The sequence below is a fragment of the Gouania willdenowi genome, unplaced genomic scaffold (assembly GCF_900634775.1).
Source record: "Gouania willdenowi unplaced genomic scaffold, fGouWil2.1 scaffold_51_arrow_ctg1, whole genome shotgun sequence".
Taxonomy (NCBI): Eukaryota; Metazoa; Chordata; class Actinopteri; order Blenniiformes; family Gobiesocidae; genus Gouania; species Gouania willdenowi.
In genome coordinates this window covers 263,906-269,905 of record NW_021145215.1, presented here as the reverse complement: position 1 = coordinate 269,905, position 6,000 = coordinate 263,906, and positions in this window count along the sequence as shown.

The following is a 6,000-nucleotide window of genomic DNA, read 5'->3' as shown; positions in this document are numbered from 1 at the left end:
ATTTTTTTTTTTCAAATTTTGAAAAAAATGCTTGCCTTACTTTTTGATTTGGCTGATTTTGTTTTTTTGTCATTTTTGGGCCTTACTGCTTTCTTAGCCCGTTTTAAGTATGTGCATTATATTTGCATAGTTTTTTAGGGTCTAATGATGGTCCTACCTCAAGTTTTTTTTTTTTTTCAATTTTTGAAAAAATGCCTTGTTTAGCCTTACTTTTGATTTGAGTTGATTTTTTTTCTTTTATTTTTGCCTTCCGCTTTCTTAGCCCGTTTAAGTATGTGCATTATATTTGCAGTAGTTTTAGGGTCTATGAGGTCCTAACTCAATTTTTCTTTTTTTTTTCAAAATTTTGAAAAAATGCCTTGTTATAGCCTTACTTTTGATTTTGGCTGTTTTTGTTTTTGTCATTTTTTGTGCCTTACTGCTTTCTTAGCCCAGTTTAAGTATGTGCATTATATTGCAGTAGTTTTTAGGGTCTAATGATGGTCCTAACTCAAATTTTTTTTTTTTTTTCAAAATTTTGAAAAAAAATGCCTTGTTATAGCCTTACTTTTGATTTTGGTTGATTTTTGTGTTTTGTTTTTTTTTTGTGCCTTACTGCTTTCTTAGCCCAGTTTAAGTATGTGCATTATATTTGCAGTAGTTTTTAGGGTCTAATGATGGTCCTAACTCAATTTTTTTTTTTTTTTCAAAATTTTGAAAAAAATGCCTGCTATAGCCTTACTTTTGATTTTGGGTGATTTTTGTTTTTGTTTTCTTTTTTTGTGCCTTACTGCTTTCTTAGCCCAGTTTAAGTATGTGCACTATATTTGCAGTAGTTTTTAGGGTCTAATGATGGTCCTAACTCAATTTTTTTTTTTTTTCAAAATTTTGAAAAAAATGCCTTGTTATAGCCTTACTTTTGATTTTGAGTGATTTTTGTTTTTTGTCATTTTTTGTGCCTTACTGCTTTCTTAGCCCAGTTTAAGTATGTGCATTATATTCGCAGTAGTTTTTAGGGTCTAATGATGGTCCTAACTCAATTTTTTGTTTTTTTTTCTTTTCTTCAATTTTTTGAAAAAAAAAGCCTTGTTATAGCCTTACTTTTGATTTTGGGTGATTTTTGTTTTTTTGTTTTTTGTCATTTTTTGTGCCTTACTGCTTTCTTGGCCCAGTTTAAGTATGTGCATTATATTTGCAGTAGTTTTTAGGGTCTAATAATGGTCCTAACTCAATTTTTTTATTTTTTCAAAATTTTGAAAAAAATGCCTTGTTATATCCTTACTTTTGATTTTGAGTGATTTTTGTTTTTTGTCATTTTTTGTGCTTTACTGCTTTCTTAGCCCAGTTTTAGTATGTGCATTATATTTGCAGTAGTTTTTAGGGTCTAATGATGGTCCTAACTCAAATTTTTTTTTTTTTCAAAATTTTGAAAAAAATGCCTTGTTATAGCCTTACTTTTGATTTTGGCTGATTTTAGTTTTTTGTCATTTTTTGTGCCTTACTGCTTTCTTAGCCCAGTTTAAGTATGTGCACTATATTTGCAGTAGTTTTTAGGGTCTAATGATGGTCCTAACTCAATTTTTTTTTTTTTTTGAAAATTTTAAAAAAAAATGCCTTGTTATAGCCTTACTTTTGATTTTGGGTGATTTTTGTTTCTTGTTATTTTTTGGGCTTTCCTGCTTTCTTAGCCCAGTTTAAGTATGTGCATTATATTTGCAGTAGTTTTTAGGGTCTTATGACGGTCCTAACTCAAATTTTTCTTTTTTTCAAAATTTTGAAAAAAATGCCTTGTTATAGCCTTACTTTTGATTTTGGCTGATTTTTGTTTTTTGTCATTTTTTGTGCCTTACTGCTTTCTTAGCCCAGTTTAAGTATGTGCATTATATTTGCACTAGTTTTTAGGGTCTAATGATGGTCCTAACTCAATTTTTTTTTTTTTTTTTTTTTTTCAATTTTTTGAAAAAAAATGCCTTGCTATAGCCTTACTTTTGATTTTGGGTGATTTTTGTTTTTTGTCATTTTTTGTGCCTTACTGCTTTCTTAGCCCAGTTTAAGTATGTGCATTATATTTGCAGTAGTTTTTAGGGTCTTATGATGGTCCTAACTCAAATTTTTTTTTTTTTTTCAAAATTTTGAAAAAAATGCCTTGTTATAGCCTTACTTTTGATTTTGGCTGATTTTTGTTTTTTGTCATTTTTTGTGCCTTACTGCTTTCTTAGCCCAGTTTAAGTATGTGCATTATATTTGCAGTATTTTTTAAGGTCTAATGATGGTCCTACCTCAATTTTTTTTTTTTTTTCAAAATTTTGAAAAAAATGCCTTGTTATAGCCTTACTTTTGATTTTGAGTGATTTTGTTTTTTTTCATTTTTTGTGCCTTACAGCTTTCTTAGCCCAGTTTAAGTATGTGCATTATATTTGCAGTAGTTTTTAGGGTCTAATGATGGTCCTAACTCAAATTTTTTTTTTCAATTTTTTGAAAAAAATGCCTTGTTATAGCCTTACTTTTGATTATGAGTGATTTTTGTTTTTTGTCATTTTTTGTGCCTTACTGCTTTCTTAGCCCAGTTTAAGTATGTGCATTATATTTGCAGTAGTTTTTAGGGTCTAATGATGGTCCTAACTCAATTTTTTTTTTTTTTCAAAATTTTGAAAAAAAAAGCCTTGCTATAGCCTTACTTTTGATTTTGGGTGATTTTTGTTTTTTTGTTTTTTGTCATTTTTTGTGCCTTACTGCTTTCTTAGCCCAGTTTAAGTATGTGCATTATATTTGCAGTAGTTTTTAGGGTCTAATAATGGTCCTAACTCAATTTTTTTTTTTTTTTCAAAATTTTGAAAAAAATGCCTTGTTATAGCCTTACTTTTGATTTTGAGTGATTTTTGTTTTTTTGTCATTTTTTGTGCCTTACTGCTTTCTTAGCCCAGTTTAAGTATGTGCATTATATTTGCAGTAGTTTTTAGGGTCTAATGATGGTCCTAACTCAATTTTTTTTTTTTTTTGAAAATTTTAAAAAAAATGCCTTGTTATATCCTTACTTTTGATTTTGGGTGATTTTTGTTTCTTGTCATTTTTTGGGCTTTCCTGCTTTCTTAGCCCAGTTTAAGTATGTGCATTATATTTGCAGTAGTTTTTAGGGTCTTATGACGGTCCTAACTCAAATTTTTCTTTTTTTCAAAATTTTGAAAAAAATGCCTTGTTATAGCCTTACTTTTGATTTTGGCTGATTTTTGTTTTTTGTCATTTTTTGTGCCTTACTGCTTTCTTAGCCCAGTTTAAGTATGTGCATTATATTTGCAGTAGTTTTAAGGGTCTAATGATAGTCCCAACTCAATTTTTTTTTTTTTTCAATTTTTTGAAAAAAAAATGCCTTGCTATAGCCTTACTTTTGATTTTGGGTGATTTTTGTTTTTTTGTCATTTTTTGTGCCTTACTGCTTTCTTAGCCCAGTTTAAGTATGTGCATTATATTTGCAGTAGTTTTTAGGGTCTAATGATGGTCCCAACTCAATTTTTTTTTTTTTTTCAAAATTTTGAAAAAAATGCCTTGTTATAGCCTTACTTTTGATTTTGGGTGATTTTTGTTTTTTGTCATTTTTTGTGCCTTACTGCTTTCTTAGCCCAGTTTAAGTATGTGCATTATATTTGCAGTAGTTTTTAGGGTCTAATGATGGTCCTAAGTCAATTTTTTTTTTTTTTTTTTTTTTAAATGCCTTGTTATAGCCTTACTTTTGATTTTGAGTGATTTTTGTTTTTTGTCATTTTTTGTGCCTTACAGCTTTCTTAGCCCAGTTTAAGTATGTGCATTATATTTGCAGTAGTTTTTAGGGTCTAATGAAGGTCCTAACTCAAATTTTTTTTTTTTTTCAAAATTTTGAAAAAAATGCCTTGTTATAGCCTTACTTTTGATTTTGGCTGATTTTTGTTTTTTGTCATTTTTTGTGCCTTACAGCTTTCTTAGCCCAGTTTAAGTATGTGCATTATATTTGCAGTAGTTTTTAGGGTCTAATGATGGTCCTAACTCAATTTTTTTTTTTTTTTTTCAAAATTTTGAAAAAAATGCCTTGTTATAGCCTTACTTTTGATTTTGGCTGATTTTAGTTTTTTGTCATTTTTTGTGCCTTACTGCTTTCTTAGCCCAGTTTAAGTATGTGCATTATATTTGCAGTAGTTTTTAGGGTCTAATGATGGTCCTAACTCAATTTTTTTTTTTTTTTCAAAATTTTGAAAAAAATGCCTTGTTATAGCCTTACTTTTGATTTTGGGTGATTTTTGTTTTTTGTCATTTTTTGTGCCTTACTGCTTTCTTAGCCCAGTTTAAGTATGTGCATTATATTTGCAGTAGTTTTTAGGGTCTTATAATGGTCCTAACTCAAATTTTTTTTTTTTTCAAAATTTTGAAAAAAAATGCCTTGTTATAGCCTTACTTTTGATTTTGGCTGATTTTAGTTTTTTGTCATTTTTTGTGCCTTACTGCTTTCTTAGCCCAGTTTAAGTATGTGCATTATATTTGCAGTATTTTTTAGGGTCTAATGATGGTCCTACCTCAATTTTTTTTTTTTTTTCAAAATTTTGAAAAAAATGCCTTGTTATAGCCTTACTTTTGATTTTGAGTGATTTTTGTTTTTTTTCATTTTTTGTGCCTTACAGCTTTCTTAGCCCAGTTTAAGTATGTGCATTATATTTGCAGTAGTTTTTAGGGTCTTATGATGGTCCTAACTCAAATTTTTTTTTTTTTCAAAATTTTGAAAAAAATGCCTTGTTATAGCCTTACTTTTGATTTTGGCTGATTTTTGTTTTTTGTCATTTTTTGTGCCTTACAGCTTTCTTAGCCCAGTTTAAGTATGTGCATTATATTTGCAGTAGTTTTTAGGGTCTAATGATGGTCCTAACTCAATTTTTTTTTTTTTTTTTTTTTTTTCAATTTTTTGAAAAAAATGCCTTGTTATAGCCTTACTTTTGATTATGAGTGATTTTTGTTTTTTGTCATTTTTTGTGCCTTACTGCTTTCTTAGCCCAGTTTAAGTATGTGCATTATATTTGCAGTAGTTTTTAGGGTCTAATGATGGTCCTAACTCAATTTTTTTTTTTTTCAAAATTTTGAAAAAAAAAGCCTTGCTATAGCCTTACTTTTGATTTTGGGTGATTTTTGTTTTTTTGTTTTTTGTCATTTTTTGTGCCTTACTGCTTTCTTAGCCCAGTTTAAGTATGTGCATTATATTTGCAGTAGTTTTTAGGGTCTAATAATGGTCCTAACTCAATTTTTTTTTTTTTTTGAAAATTTTGAAAAAAATGCCTTGTTATAGCCTTACTTTTGATTTTGAGTGATTTTTGTTTTTTGTCATTTTTTGTGCCTTACTGCTTTCTTAGCCCAGTTTAAGTATGTGCATTATATTTGCAGTAGTTTTTAGGGTCTAATGATGGTCCTAACTCAATTTTTTTTTTTTTTGAAATTTTTAAAAAAAAATGCCTTGCTATAGCCTTACTTTTGATTTTGGGTGATTTTTGTTTCTTGTCATTTTTTGGGCTTTCCTGCTTTCTTAGCCCAGTTTAAGTATGTGCATTATATTTGCAGTAGTTTTTAGGGTCTTATGACGGTCCTAACTGAAATTTTTCTTTTTTTCAAAATTTTGAAAAAAATGCCTTGTTATAGCCTTACTTTTGATTTTGGCTGATTTTTGTTTTTTGTCATTTTTTGTGCCTTACTGCTTTCTTAGCCCAGTTTAAGTATGTGCATTATATTTGCAGTAGTTTTAAGGGTCTAATGATAGTCCCAACTCAATTTTTTTTTTTTTTTTAATTTTTTGAAAAAAATGCCTTGCTATAGCCTTACTTTTGATTTTGGGTGATTTTTGTTTTTTGTCATTTTTTGTGCCTTACTGCTTTCTTAGCCCAGTTTAAGTATGTGCATTATATTTGCAGTAGTTTTTAGGGTCTAATGATGGTCCCAACTCAATTTTTTTTTTTTTTTTCAAATTTTGAAAAAAATGCCTTGTTATAGCCTTACTTTTGATTTTGGGTGATT